We start from the raw sequence: 17,070 nt of genomic DNA on the forward strand, positions 1-17,070 counted from the left end.
GAAAAAGGTTAACAAAAACACTTATAAATCAACGTTTAAATTTTTACAAGATCTGTATGTTGAAACAACGTAATGTTTTCGACAACATACTACAAAAATATCTGCCTTTTAACATATTATTATGATAATTAATTAGCATGTAATTACTTTTTATCATAACAGCTCTTCAATGTATATGTTAAAATACAATTATTATCATTATTAACAATAGTTTCACCCTCAAGAGAGCAGTGCAGCAGAAACCTTTTGCCTTATGTGATTTTGTGTGAATTTACCATTTTGTCTGCTTGCCTAACAGTTTACATTGAATTACTACATTTGTATTCACACTGTCATGTCATTTGACCAATTAATTAAATATTAATACAGACTGCACTCAATAGCCTACAACACTATGTTAACTCGCGCAAACTATTGTTATTGGTTGTTTCGCCGTTTTACTTTGAGCATGATTGGTTAATCTGTCTGTCTTCCAGGAAACTGTCCAATGAGAATGTGCGCGGCTCTGCCCGCCTATTTTAAGTTTGAAAATACGTCCGTTATTATTACTCTCGGTCGGTGACGGTGAGCTGCTGCTGCTTGCGTTGATTACTCGGTCAGACCTGGATTATTTTATTTTATTTTATTTTTCTGCCTGTTGAATTCTTAAATTTTGAGCGAATTTGAGTTGATATGTCAATGAAGAACAAAAGCTGGAATGTGAACGGAGGAAGGGGTCGTACGTGGTCTGTAAAAATACTGGCGATATCAGGTAAGAAAACATTTTTCAGTCCTTAACAAGTCTAACGTTTAGGGACACGGTTAAGTTAACGGTCATAGGTTTACTGCAACCTCATAAAATAAATAAGTTATCTCTGTGTGTGTGTGTGTGTGTGTGTGTGTGTGTGTGTGTGTGTGTTTGTACTGCTTCACCATTAGCGTAGCGATATTAGCATGTATTTCAATGTAAGTTTTAGTACCATCTGACATTGCGGTGTTTTGCTGTTGATAACGTTAACTTATGTGTTTAATATTGTCAGCTAACATTAGTTTAAAAACGCATGAGAGGTAAAAAAAAAGTGTGGGAATGAGTAAAGTGGTAAAACCGTCATTTATTCAGTTTACATAACCTCTTCAAACACTGATAACGATATTGAAAATATATTTGTTTACATTTTTTTTTAGATCAAGCAGCATTGGAATAAAATTATTTATCGGGAGAGAACACCCAACAGAAAGATTCATTCACCAACTAACTTACAGTAAGTCAATTTTACCCACTGTTCGAAAACCTACACTGGGATTAATAGTATTAAGTATGATTTTCATCTTTAAAGTAAGACATTTAACGTTACTGATAGAAAGTCTGAGTAACTTTTTGTCCTTTTGTCTTCTGCTGAAGTGGCTTACTGAAAGTGGATTCATGTCACCTTCATCAGTCCTTTCTTTAATCACTCAAAAATAGGATAAATGCAGCTGCAGGTAAAATTATTTGATGGTTTGATTTTGGTGTACCATTTGGCTTTTTTGTGTGTGCTTCCCTTGCTATGATACACATTTCTGATGGGATTGCCATGCTTTAAGTGTATGTTTACATTTTTAATTATGTAGGCTAACGTTAATACTAACAGTCTCAAAGATGACAACTCAGTTCATGTTGTGTGAATGTTATAATGGCAAACGTTTTTACAATTTAAATCAATTTTTAAGATTGTTTAAAGGAATGGTAAAAAACATAAACAAAAAAAACCCTGCTTTTTATGGACTTTTCATTGAATAATTTCTTCTTTCCCCCCTTCAGATTCGCAAAGGATCCAGATGATTACTGGCAATTTGGTGGAGGATTATTCTTTAGCTGCTACATTGCACTATCACTTCTGGTACAGATTCATTGGCCTTTTGTGTTTTTATTTTATTTTACTTGATTTAATAAATTACTTTTAATTAGTACAATGTATGGTTAGGATTCTGAATTAAAACAGTGTAATGTTCTCCACAAATATTATCAGAAATATATAATTGTTGAAACAATATAAACCTGCATTGAAAGATATAAAGAACAGCAGACCTCAACCCTCTCAGCTCAACACCACAATTTGTTGATTTCTTCATCTGGTTTAAGGATGAAATCATGACCTTATGATTATAGTAACCGTAACTGACACATGGGAGTAATAGTAATTTTTTTACAATTCCACCTTGGGGCTCTGAAGAATTTCTTGTGTAAATGTACATCTGAATACATTAAAATAAGTGTTTTAGAATGGATAGTGTTGTATACTTTGTTTTCTACCCGACAAATTGAACTGTAAAGTGAAAATCTTATACATGATTTATTTTGTATTCAGTGTTTTTGCTTTTATTTATAGGATAGTAGCAGACAGCGGGCACGAAGTGAAGAGGAAGTGATGGCATCGGAATGGACCTCGAGCTGGGACTCTGTCGGAGCACTGCACAAGGCTGTCACATTTTATTGAGAATTTAAAAACTTTTTTTTTTTACACTTTAAATATTAAATGTTTAATTTAAGGGTTACTGTAATTGAACAAAAACTGTCTTTAAATATTCCATTTAGATGTTTACTTCTACAGGTTTTTAACATTACTTTGAAAACGCTGCAATTTAAAGTTTGAGATGTTTTTCTTTTTTTTCTTTTTTGTATTTTTAGACTTGTTTTTTCAGAATAAAACTTTTTACAATCTTGAGCATGTGTTAACTCATTATTTAATGTGTTTAATTAAGCCATTGCCGCCAGTCATTTAACAGTTAACATTTTTTATTGTACAGTATGGACAGTTAATCACAAATTCAGTCAGCATTGTCATGACTCATGTTCCAACTGCAAACTAGTTTGTAATTGAATGTACAATTTTCCCATTAGATACTGTGTCTAGGGTAGTATTGCAAATTATGCATTGCAAGTTACATAATTACAGTTGCTTTGATTTTCTGTACAAATGTAATGTCTTCAGAGAGTACAGTGAACAGGAAACTCAATCTATAGTTTATTCAATGTTGAAAAATAAGATATAAGGTATTATTTTTCAACGTTGTTTCGTTTTGCAAAATCAATTCAACCTCAACGTTGCTGCAAGACGGTGAAACAACGTCACGAAATCAACGGTGAAACAACGTCACGATTTCAACGTTGAATCGTTTTGCAAAATCGAATCATAATCCAACGTTGATTCAACCTTGGTCCCTGACGTTGATTCAACGTTGAATCAACGTTGAAATGCCGGCTGGGATGTGTCTGAGGATATTTTCCCACCGGTTAATCGACGTGTGACACGAGTGGGTGCTTTTAAATCGCTAATATAATAGTGAAAGAAAAATAATGATAATGTTGCACACACAAATCACACACATGTGGGAAAGAATGATGCTTTTAAACAACACTAAACCGCCATTAGGTGTCGCCAGGCATCCATCTTAATAAGCGAGTCATTGATTCATTCGTTCAAACGATTCGTTCGAATGAGTCGATCATGATTAAGACAGATGTTTATGGATTGATCATTCAATCTTTGAGTCAACCGATTCGTTAAAAATGCTGAATCGTTCAGTTATGAGAAAACACGTGATGGTTCTGCCGTGATCTTTGTTTAACTATTTTCGCTGCTGAAACAGAACAAAAACAGTCAACATTGAATCTAAAATGTAAGTGACTTAAATGTAACTGTTTATTAACCTGTTGTATGAAATCTAGGGGTGGGAGAAAAAATGTATTCTTAGATGCATCGCGATGCGGACGTGGACGATTCTGAATCGATTCACAAATGTCAAAAAATCGATTCTCTAAAAAAATATTTTTCTAATAACGTAATATTGACGGAAGGCAAAAGGCGGAACTCTAAGCGGACGTGCGTGCAGTCTGTGGCGCGCACATAACAGAGAAGTTTCTTCTGCTCACCAAGGCTGCATTTATTTGATTAAAAATACAAACAAAAACAGTAATATTGTAAAATATTATTCCAATTTAAAATGGCTGCTTTCTATTTTAATATATTTTAAACTGTTATTTATTCCTGTGATCAAAGCTGAGTTTTCAGCATCATTACTCCAGTCGTCACTGTCACATGATCCTTCAGAAATTATTCTAATATGATGATTGATACTCAAGAAACATTCATTATTATTTTAAATGTCGAAAACAGTTGTGTACAGTCTTTGATGAATAGAAAGTTCAAAAGAACAGCATTTATCTGAAATCTAAAGCTTTTGTAACGTTAAACACTACCGCTCAAAAGTTTTGGGTTAGTAATAATTACAATTTTATTTTTGGGGGAAATAAATAAAATAAATCAGTACTTTTATTTATGAAGGATGAGTTAAACTGATCAACAGTTACAGTAAAGACATTTATAATGTTAAAAATATATATATTTGAAATATATGCTGTTCTTTTGAACTTAACATTCATCAAAGCATTTTGAAAAAAAAAATCTGTACACAACTGTTTTCAACATTGAAAATAATAATGAATATTTATTGAGCATCAATCATCATATTAGTATGATTTCTGAAGGATCATGTGACACTGAAGACTGGAGTAATGATGCTGAAAACTCAACTTTGATCACAGAAATTAATTACTATGTAAAATATTTAAAAATTGAAAACAGCTGTTTTAAATTGGAATAATATTTCACAATATTACTGTTTTTGTTTGTATTTTTAATCAATAAATGCAGCCTTGGTGAGCAGAAGAGACTTCTCCTAAAAACATTAAAAATCTTACTGACCCCAAACTTTTGAACAATAATATATATATATATATATATATATATATATATATATATATATATATATACATATATATGTATGTGTGTGTATGTATGTATGTATGTATGTATATATATATATATATATATATATATATATATATATATATATATATAAATATAGCTGCGAGCAGCGATGGAGGGCCCAAGCCGGCGGTACCGCCACCCCGGTGCCTTTAGGTAACTAAAGGCACCGGGGTTGCGGTGCCACCGGCTTGGGCCCGTAATCGCTGCTCGCAGCTATATTTATATATATTTATTATTATTATTATTATTTTGTCAACCTTTCGGGCACTTTTGGGGCCCTTAACATGCTCGAAAACTCTTGAAATTTTGCACACACGTCAGAACCCGCGGCCATCAGGGCCGGACTGAAGCTGGTACCCGGGCGTGGCAGGGGGGCTCGACAGCGCCCCCTGGAACGGGATCCAAACACGTGTCCATAAATCAAACACGCTTGCATGTAATAATATGAAACTCGGTACACATATAGATCTCATTGGGCCGAACAACTTTCGTGCTCTAAGTTTTACGCCAGCCAAACAGGAAGTTGGCTATTTAGCGTTGTTTGGAAACGCATGCTGTGGAATTTAATGTACTCCTCCTAGGGAATTCATCGATTCGCCTCCAAACTCGGTGTGCATGAAGTCAAGACATTGAGGATGCTAAATTGCGGACGGATTTTTGATATCTCGAACGGTTTGGCCGTGGCGAGGAAACAAATTTATGGCGAAAAAATGAAACAGGAAGTGTGTTATAACTTCTGCATACATTAACTGATCTTGATGAAACTTCAGCAGTGTGTTCGTTGTAAGAGGCCGATCACATGGATGTGACTATTGTGAGTCAAAGTTATAGCGCCACCAACAGGCAGCAGGAAGTACATCACTTTCAAAATGCTTTGAAATCAGTGTCTTATTTTTACCCGATTTGCTTCAAACTTTATGCGTACAATGTAGACACACGGCAGATGTAAACCTGTGAAAGGATTATTGATATCTTAGATACTGTTGCCGTGGCAACGCATCAAACTTTAATATTATTTTTTGATGCTTTTGAGACTCTTAACATACTTGAAATTGCATGAAACTCAACAGACACATCACATTTATTAGCCCGTAGACATGTGCAAAGTTTCAGAAACGGGCGTGGTGGAATGGCTCAGTAGCGCCACCTTTAGTCAAAAATGGGGGCTTAGTTTTTCCTAGAATCACAAAACTTGGTATGTGTATTGTTCTCATCAAGACGGACAACTTTCTAATTTACATGAACCATCTCCGACCAACAGGAAGAGAGATATTTTGGTTTGAATGTGGATTTTCTGAAGAATTTTCTCTCCCTCTCTCTGTGTCTGTGTGTGTGTGAGGGGAGGGGGGGATTTGACTATTGCTTTTATATTGTTAATCAAGGTTTCAGGGGCTTTTGGGGTCCTTAACGTGCTCAAAAACTCTTGAAACTTTGCACACAGGTCAGAACCCACGGCCATCAGGGCCGGGCTGAAGCTGGTACCCGGGCGTGGCTGGGGGGCTCAACAGCGCCCCCTTGAACGGGGTTCTAAAACTTGATCCATATATCAAACACGCTCGCATTAATTAATATGAAACTCGGTACACATATAGATCTCATCGGGCCGAACAACTTTACCCCGGTCAAGTTTTACGCCAGCCCAACAGGAAGTCGGCTATTATGGGTTGTTTGGAAAACGCTTGCTGTGGAATGTGAAATACTCCTCCTAGAAAATTCACCGTGTCCCCTTCAAACTCGGTGTGCATGTAGTCAAGACTTTGAGGATGCTAAATTGCGGACGGATTTTTGATATCTCGAACGGTTTGGCTGTGGCGAGGAATCGAATTTATGGCGAGAAAAGAGAAACACGGAAGTGGAATAACTTCTGCATACATTAACTGATCTTGATGAAACTTCAGCAGTGTGTTCGTGGTAAGAGGCCGATCAGATGGATGTAGCTATTGTGAGTCAAAGTTATAGCGCCACCAACTGGCAGCAGGAAGTGTGTCACTTTCAACATGCTTTTGACAAAAGTGGGGGGGTTAGTTTTAACTACAGTAAAGAAAAAACAGTTTGTATATTGTTCTCATCAAGCCGGACAACTTTCTAATTTACATTCAATAGCTCTGGCCATCAGGAAGTCAGATATTTTGGTCTGAATGTGAATTTTTTTGCAAAATCAGCCTCTGAATTTTTAGCCACTCCTCTTAAACTATTTATTTTATTCGTACCAAACTTTTTCAACATGATGAAACTACATTAAATATGCTAAATTGTGAATGGATAATAAATATCTCAAATGGTTTTGCTATGGCGAGGGATTAAAGTAATGTCCAAAAAGGAAACACTAAAAATCTTCTAAAAATGTAATTATATACCATTTATTTCTATATAAAAGAATACAAATATCACAACTAAACCCATTTTATTCTGTTTTTGCAATTCAAGAAGAATGAAAAAGTTAAAACAGGCTATTTAGTGCTATTTGGTTCAACAAAAAAGCAAACATAGGGCTATACTGCCCTCTTGTGTCCAAAAGGACATCAAAATAGTATATCAAACTTTTTACCAGGTAGGCCAATATTGTATTTAAATATACATTTATATGTGTCTGAGGATATTTTCCCACCGGTTAATCGACGTGTGACACGAGTGGGTGCTTTTAAATCGCTAATATAATAGTGAAAGAAAAATAATGATAATGTTGCACACACAAATCACACACATGTGGGAAAGAATGATGCTTTTAAACAACACTAAACCGCCATTAGGTGTCGCCAGGCATCCATCTTAATAAGCGAGTCATTGATTCATTCGTTCAAACGATTCGTTCGAATGAGTCGATCATGATTAAGACAGATGTTTATGGATTGATCATTCAATCTTTGAGTCAACCGATTCGTTAAAAATGCTGAATCGTTCAGTTATGAGAAAACACGTGATGGTTCTGCCGTGATCTTTGTTTAACTATTTTCGCTGCTGAAACAGAACAAAAACAGTCAACATTGAATCTAAAATGTAAGTGACTTAAATGTAACTGTTTATTAACCTGTTGTATGAAATCTAGGGGTGGGAGAAAAAATGTATTCTTAGATGCATCGCGATGCGGACGTGGACGATTCTGAATCGATTCACAAATGTCAAAAAATCGATTCTCTAAAAAAATATTTTTCTAATAACGTAATATTGACGGAAGGCAAAAGGCGGAACTCTAAGCGGACGTGCGTGCAGTCTGTGGCGCGCACATAACAGAGAAGTTTCTTCTGCTCACCAAGGCTGCATTTATTTGATTAAAAATACAAACAAAAACAGTAATATTGTAAAATATTATTCCAATTTAAAATGGCTGCTTTCTATTTTAATATATTTTAAACTGTTATTTATTCCTGTGATCAAAGCTGAGTTTTCAGCATCATTACTCCAGTCGTCACTGTCACATGATCCTTCAGAAATTATTCTAATATGATGATTGATACTCAAGAAACATTCATTATTATTTTAAATGTCGAAAACAGTTGTGTACAGTCTTTGATGAATAGAAAGTTCAAAAGAACAGCATTTATCTGAAATCTAAAGCTTTTGTAACGTTAAACACTACCGCTCAAAAGTTTTGGGTTAGTAATAATTACAATTTTATTTTTGGGGGAAATAAATAAAATAAATCAGTACTTTTATTTATGAAGGATGAGTTAAACTGATCAACAGTTACAGTAAAGACATTTATAATGTTAAAAATATATATATTTGAAATATATGCTGTTCTTTTGAACTTAACATTCATCAAAGCATTTTGAAAAAAAAAATCTGTACACAACTGTTTTCAACATTGAAAATAATAATGAATATTTATTGAGCATCAATCATCATATTAGTATGATTTCTGAAGGATCATGTGACACTGAAGACTGGAGTAATGATGCTGAAAACTCAACTTTGATCACAGAAATTAATTACTATGTAAAATATTTAAAAATTGAAAACAGCTGTTTTAAATTGGAATAATATTTCACAATATTACTGTTTTTGTTTGTATTTTTAATCAATAAATGCAGCCTTGGTGAGCAGAAGAGACTTCTCCTAAAAACATTAAAAATCTTACTGACCCCAAACTTTTGAACAATAATATATATATATATATATATATATATATATATATATATATATATATATACATATATATGTATGTGTGTGTATGTATGTATGTATGTATGTATATATATATATATATATATATATATATATATATATATATATATATAAATATAGCTGCGAGCAGCGATGGAGGGCCCAAGCCGGCGGTACCGCCACCCCGGTGCCTTTAGGTAACTAAAGGCACCGGGGTTGCGGTGCCACCGGCTTGGGCCCGTAATCGCTGCTCGCAGCTATATTTATATATATTTATTATTATTATTATTATTTTGTCAACCTTTCGGGCACTTTTGGGGCCCTTAACATGCTCGAAAACTCTTGAAATTTTGCACACACGTCAGAACCCGCGGCCATCAGGGCCGGACTGAAGCTGGTACCCGGGCGTGGCAGGGGGGCTCGACAGCGCCCCCTGGAACGGGATCCAAACACGTGTCCATAAATCAAACACGCTTGCATGTAATAATATGAAACTCGGTACACATATAGATCTCATTGGGCCGAACAACTTTCGTGCTCTAAGTTTTACGCCAGCCAAACAGGAAGTTGGCTATTTAGCGTTGTTTGGAAACGCATGCTGTGGAATTTAATGTACTCCTCCTAGGGAATTCATCGATTCGCCTCCAAACTCGGTGTGCATGAAGTCAAGACATTGAGGATGCTAAATTGCGGACGGATTTTTGATATCTCGAACGGTTTGGCCGTGGCGAGGAAACAAATTTATGGCGAAAACATGAAACAGGAAGTGTGTTATAACTTCTGCATACATTAACTGATCTTGATGAAACTTCAGCAGTGTGTTCGTTGTAAGAGGCCGATCACATGGATGTGACTATTGTGAGTCAAAGTTATAGCGCCACCAACAGGCAGCAGGAAGTACATCACTTTCAAAATGCTTTGAAATCAGTGTCTTATTTTTACCCGATTTGCTTCAAACTTTATGCGTACAATGTAGACACACGGCAGATGTAAACCTGTGAAAGGATTATTGATATCTTAGATACTGTTGCCGTGGCAACGCATCAAACTTTAATATTATTTTTTGATGCTTTTGAGACTCTTAACATACTTGAAATTGCATGAAACTCAACAGACACATCACATTTATTAGCCCGTAGACATGTGCAAAGTTTCAGAAACGGGCGTGGTGGAATGGCTCAGTAGCGCCACCTTTAGTCAAAAATGGGGGCTTAGTTTTTCCTAGAATCACAAAACTTGGTATGTGTATTGTTCTCATCAAGACGGACAACTTTCTAATTTACATGAACCATCTCCGACCAACAGGAAGAGAGATATTTTGGTTTGAATGTGGATTTTCTGAAGAATTTTCTCTCCCTCTCTCTGTGTCTGTGTGTGTGTGAGGGGAGGGGGGGATTTGACTATTGCTTTTATATTGTTAATCAAGGTTTCAGGGGCTTTTGGGGTCCTTAACGTGCTCAAAAACTCTTGAAACTTTGCACACAGGTCAGAACCCACGGCCATCAGGGCCGGGCTGAAGCTGGTACCCGGGCGTGGCTGGGGGGCTCAACAGCGCCCCCTTGAACGGGGTTCTAAAACTTGATCCATATATCAAACACGCTCGCATTAATTAATATGAAACTCGGTACACATATAGATCTCATCGGGCCGAACAACTTTACCCCGGTCAAGTTTTACGCCAGCCCAACAGGAAGTCGGCTATTATGGGTTGTTTGGAAAACGCTTGCTGTGGAATGTGAAATACTCCTCCTAGAAAATTCACCGTGTCCCCTTCAAACTCGGTGTGCATGTAGTCAAGACTTTGAGGATGCTAAATTGCGGACGGATTTTTGATATCTCGAACGGTTTGGCTGTGGCGAGGAATCGAATTTATGGCGAGAAAAGAGAAACACGGAAGTGGAATAACTTCTGCATACATTAACTGATCTTGATGAAACTTCAGCAGTGTGTTCGTGGTAAGAGGCCGATCAGATGGATGTAGCTATTGTGAGTCAAAGTTATAGCGCCACCAACTGGCAGCAGGAAGTGTGTCACTTTCAACATGCTTTTGACAAAAGTGGGGGGGTTAGTTTTAACTACAGTAAAGAAAAAACAGTTTGTATATTGTTCTCATCAAGCCGGACAACTTTCTAATTTACATTCAATAGCTCTGGCCATCAGGAAGTCAGATATTTTGGTCTGAATGTGAATTTTTTTGCAAAATCAGCCTCTGAATTTTTAGCCACTCCTCTTAAACTATTTATTTTATTCGTACCAAACTTTTTCAACATGATGAAACTACATTAAATATGCTAAATTGTGAATGGATAATAAATATCTCAAATGGTTTTGCTATGGCGAGGGATTAAAGTAATGTCCAAAAAGGAAACACTAAAAATCTTCTAAAAATGTAATTATATACCATTTATTTCTATATAAAAGAATACAAATATCACAACTAAACCCATTTTATTCTGTTTTTGCAATTCAAGAAGAATGAAAAAGTTAAAACAGGCTATTTAGTGCTATTTGGTTCAACAAAAAAGCAAACATAGGGCTATACTGCCCTCTTGTGTCCAAAAGGACATCAAAATAGTATATAAAACTTTTTACCAGGTAGGCCAATATTGTATTTAAATATACATTTATTAGGTATGTGTCTGATGATATTTTCCCACCGGTTAATCGACGTGTGACACGAGTGGGTGCTTTTAAATCGCTAATATAATAGTGAAAGAAAAATAATGATAATGTTGCACACACAAATCACACACATGTGGGAAAGAATGATGCTTTTAAACAACACTAAACCGCCATTAGGTGTCGCCAGGCATCCATCTTAATAAGCGAGTCATTGATTCATTCGTTCAAACGATTCGTTCGAATGAGTCGATCATGATTAAGACAGATGTTTATGGATTGATCATTCAATCTTTGAGTCAACCGATTCGTTAAAAATGCTGAATCGTTCAGTTATGAGAAAACACGTGATGGTTCTGCCGTGATCTTTGTTTAACTATTTTCGCTGCTGAAACAGAACAAAAACAGTCAACATTGAATCTAAAATGTAAGTGACTTAATTGTAACTGTTTATTAACCTGTTGTATGAAATCTAGGGGTGGGAGAAAAAATGTATTCTTAGATGCATCGCGATGCGGACGTGGACGATTCTGAATCGATTCACAAATGTCAAAAAATCGATTCTCTAAAAAAATATTTTTCTAATAACGTAATATTGACGGAAGGCAAAAGGCGGAACTCTAAGCGGACGTGCGTGCAGTCTGTGGCGCGCACATAACAGAGAAGTTTCTTCTGCACCAAGGCTGCATTTATTTGATTAAAAATACAAACAAAAACAGTAATATTGTAAAATATTATTCCAATTTAAAACGGCTGCTTTCTATTTTAATATATTTTAAACTGTTATTTATTCCTGTGATCAAAGCTGAGTTTTCAGCATCATTACTCCAGTCGTCACTGTCACATGATCCTTCAGAAATTATTCTAATATGATGATTGATACTCAAGAAACATTCATTATTATTTTAAATGTCGAAAACAGTTGTGTACAGTCTTTGATGAATATAAAGTTCAAAAGAACAGCATTTATCTGAAATCTAAAGCTTTTGTAACGTTAAACACTACCGCTCAAAAGTTTTGGGTTAGTAATAATTACAATTTTATTTTTGGGGGAAATAAATAAAATAAATCAGTACTTTTATTTATGAAGGATGAGTTAAACTGATCAACAGTTACAGTAAAGACATTTATAATGTTAAAAATATATATATTTGAAATATATGCTGTTCTTTTGAACTTAACATTCATCAAAGCATTTTGAAAAAAAAAATCTGTACACAACTGTTTTCAACATTGAAAATAATAATGAATATTTATTGAGCATCAATCATCATATTAGTATGATTTCTGAAGGATCATGTGACACTGAAGACTGGAGTAATGATGCTGAAAACTCAACTTTGATCACAGAAATTAATTACTATGTAAAATATTTAAAAATTGAAAACAGCTGTTTTAAATTGGAATAATATTTCACAATATTACTGTTTTTGTTTGTATTTTTAATCAATAAATGCAGCCTTGGTGAGCAGAAGAGACTTCTCCTAAAAACATTAAAAATCTTACTGACCCCAAACTTTTGAACAATAATATATATATATATATATATATATATACATATATATGTATGTGTGTGTATGTATGTATGTATATATATATATATATATATATATATATATATATATATATAAATATAGCTGCGAGCAGCGATGGAGGGCCCAAGCCGGCGGTACCGCCACCCCGGTGCCTTTAGGTAACTAAAGGCACCGGGGTTGCGGTGCCACCGGCTTGGGCCCGTAATCGCTGCTCGCAGCTATATTTATTATTATTATTATTATTATTATTATTTTGTCAACCTTTCGGGCACTTTTGGGGCCCTTAACATGCTCGAAAACTCTTGAAATTTTGCACACACGTCAGAACCCGCGGCCATCAGGGCCGGACTGAAGCTGGTACCCGGGCGTGGCAGGGGGGCTCGACAGCGCCCCCTGGAACGGGATCCAAACACGTGTCCATAAATCAAACACGCTTGCATGTAATAATATGAAACTCGGTACACATATAGATCTCATTGGGCCGAACAACTTTCGTGCTCTAAGTTTTACGCCAGCCAAACAGGAAGTTGGCTATTTAGCGTTGTTTGGAAACGCATGCTGTGGAATTTAATGTACTCCTCCTAGGGAATTCATCGATTCGCCTCCAAACTCGGTGTGCATGAAGTCAAGACATTGAGGATGCTAAATTGCGGACGGATTTTTGATATCTCGAACGGTTTGGCCGTGGCGAGGAAACAAATTTATGGCGAAAACATGAAACAGGAAGTGTGTTATAACTTCTGCATACATTAACTGATCTTGATGAAACTTCAGCAGTGTGTTCGTTGTAAGAGGCCGATCACATGGATGTGACTATTGTGAGTCAAAGTTATAGCGCCACCAACAGGCAGCAGGAAGTACATCACTTTCAAAATGCTTTGAAATCAGTGTTTTATTTTTACCCGATTTGCTTCAAACTTTATGCGTACAATGTAGACACACGGCAGATGTAAACCTGTGAAAGGATTATTGATATCTTAGATACTGTTGCCGTGGCAACGCATCAAACTTTAATTTTATTTTTTGATGCTTTTGAGACTCTTAACATACTTGAAATTGCATGAAACTCAACAGACACATCACATTTATTAGCCCGTAGACATGTGCAAAGTTTCAGAAACGGGCGTGGTGGAATGGCTCAGTAGCGCCACCTTTAGTCAAAAATGGGGGCTTAGTTTTTCCTAGAATCACAAAACTTGGTATGTGTATTGTTCTCATCAAGACGGACAACTTTCTAATTTACATGAACCATCTCCGACCAACAGGAAGAGAGATATTTTGGTTTGAATGTGGATTTTCTGAAGAATTTTCTCTCCCTCTCTCTGTGTCTGTGTGTGTGTGAGGGGAGGGGGGGATTTGACTATTGCTTTTATATTGTTAATCAAGGTTTCAGGGGCTTTTGGGGTCCTTAACGTGCTCAAAAACTCTTGAAACTTTGCACACAGGTCAGAACCCACGGCCATCAGGGCCGGGCTGAAGCTGGTACCCGGGCGTGGCTTGGGGGCTCAACAGCGCCCCCTTGAACGGGGTTCTAAAACTTGATCCATATATCAAACACGCTCGCATGAATTAATATGAAACTCGGTACACATATAGATCTCATCGGGCCGAACAACTTTACCCCGGTCAAGTTTTACGCCAGCCCAACAGGAAGTCGGCTATTATGGGTTGTTTGGAAAACGCTTGCTGTGGAATGTGAAATACTCCTCCTAGAAAATTCACCGTGTCCCCTTCAAACTCGGTGTGCATGTAGTCAAGACTTTGAGGATGCTAAATTGCGGACGGATTTTTGATATCTCGAACGGTTTGGCTGTGGCGAGGAATCGAATTTATGGCGAGAAAAGAGAAACACGGAAGTGGAATAACTTCTGCATACATTAACTGATCTTGATGAAACTTCAGCAGTGTGTTCGTGGTAAGAGGCCGATCAGATGGATGTAGCTATTGTGAGTCAAAGTTATAGCGCCACCAACTGGCAGCAGGAAGTGTGTCACTTTCAACATGCTTTTGACAAAAGTGGGGGGGTTAGTTTTAACTACAGTAAAGAAAAAACAGTTTGTATATTGTTCTCATCAAGCCGGACAACTTTCTAATTTACATTCAATAGCTCTGGCCATCAGGAAGTCAGATATTTTGGTCTGAATGTGAATTTTTTTGCAAAATCAGCCTCTGAATTTTTAGCCACTCCTCTTAAACTATTTATTTTATTCGTACCAAACTTTTTCAACATGATGAAACTACATTAAATATGCTAAATTGTGAATGGATAATAAATATCTCAAATGGTTTTGCTATGGCGAGGGATTAAAGTAATGTCCAAAAAGGAAACACTAAAAATCTTCTAAAAATGTAATTATATACCATTTATTTCTATATAAAAGAATACAAATATCACAACTAAACCCATTTTATTCTGTTTTTGCAATTCAAGAAGAATGAAAAAGTTAAAACAGGCTATTTAGTGCTATTTGGTTCAACAAAAAAGCAAACATAGGGCTATACTGCCCTCTTGTGTCCAAAAGGACATCAAAATAGTATATAAAACTTTTTACCAGGTAGGCCAATATTGTATTTAAATATACATTTATTAGGTATGTGTCTGAGGATATTTTCCCACCGGTTAATCGACGTGTGACACGAGTGGGTGCTTTTAAATCGCTAATATAATAGTGAAAGAAAAATAATGATAATGTTGCACACACAAATCACACACATGTGGGAAAGAATGATGCTTTTAAACAACACTAAACCGCCATTAGGTGTCGCCAGGCATCCATCTTAATAAGCGAGTCATTGATTCATTCGTTCAAACGATTCGTTCGAATGAGTCGATCATGATTAAGACAGATGTTTATGGATTGATCATTCAATCTTTGAGTCAACCGATTCGTTAAAAATGCTGAATCGTTCAGTTATGAGAAAACACGTGATGGTTCTGCCGTGATCTTTGTTTAACTATTTTCGCTGCTGAAACAGAACAAAAACAGTCAACATTGAATCTAAAATGTAAGTGACTTAATTGTAACTGTTTATTAACCTGTTGTATGAAATCTAGGGGTGGGAGAAAAAATTTATTCTTAGATGCATCGCGATGCGGACGTGGACGATTCTGAATCGATTCACAAATGTCAAAAAATCGATTCTCTAAAAAAATATTTTTCTAATAACGTAATATTGACGGAAGGCAAAAGGCGGAACTCTAAGCGGACGTGCGTGCAGTCTGTGGCGCGCACATAACAGAGAAGTTTCTTCTGCTCACCAAGGCTGCATTTATTTGATTAAAAATACAAACAAAAACAGTAATATTGTAAAATATTATTCCAATTTAAAACGGCTGCTTTCTATTTTAATATATTTTAAACTGTTATTTATTCCTGTGATCAAAGCTGAGTTTTCAGCATCATTACTCCAGTCGTCACTGTCACATGATCCTTCAGAAATTATTCTAATATGATGATTGATACTCAAGAAACATTCATTATTATTTTAAATGTCGAAAACAGTTGTGTACAGTCTTTGATGAATAGAAAGTTCAAAAGAACAGCATTTATCTGAAATCTAAAGCTTTTGTAACGTTAAACACTACCGCTCAAAAGTTTTGGGTTAGTAATAATTACAATTTTATTTTTGGGGGAAATAAATAAAATAAATCAGTACTTTTATTTATGAAGGATGAGTTAAACTGATCAACAGTTACAGTAAAGACATTTATAATGTTAAAAATATATATATTTGAAATATATGCTGTTCTTTTGAACTTAACATTCATCAAAGCATTTTGAAAAAAAAAATCTGTACACAACTGTTTTCAACATTGAAAATAATAATGAATATTTATTGAGCATCAATCATCATATTAGTATGATTTCTGAAGGATCATGTGACACTGAAGACTGGAGTAATGATGCTGAAAACTCAACTTTGATCACAGAAATTAATTACTATGTAAAATATTTAAAAATTGAAAACAGCTGTTTTAAATTGGAATAATATTTCACAATATTACTGTTTTTGTTTGTATT

At 35.7% G+C, this 17,070-nt stretch overlaps 1 long non-coding RNA gene across 1 annotated transcript; it reads left to right on the top strand.

The window, feature by feature from the left end:
• The first annotated feature begins 547 nt into the window (after nucleotides 1-547).
• LOC311093763 lies at nucleotides 548-2,683 on the top strand. The gene is made up of 5 exons (XR_014608482.1): nucleotides 548-751; nucleotides 1,165-1,241; nucleotides 1,382-1,461; nucleotides 1,781-1,859; nucleotides 2,349-2,683. It is a non-coding gene; the product is annotated as an uncharacterized lncRNA (long non-coding RNA).
• Nucleotides 2,684-17,070: the final 14,387 nt, after the last annotated feature.

This window comes from Abramis brama (assembly GCF_963993115.1).
Source record: "Abramis brama genome assembly, chromosome: 12".
NCBI lineage: Eukaryota > Metazoa > Chordata > Actinopteri > Cypriniformes > Leuciscidae > Abramis > Abramis brama.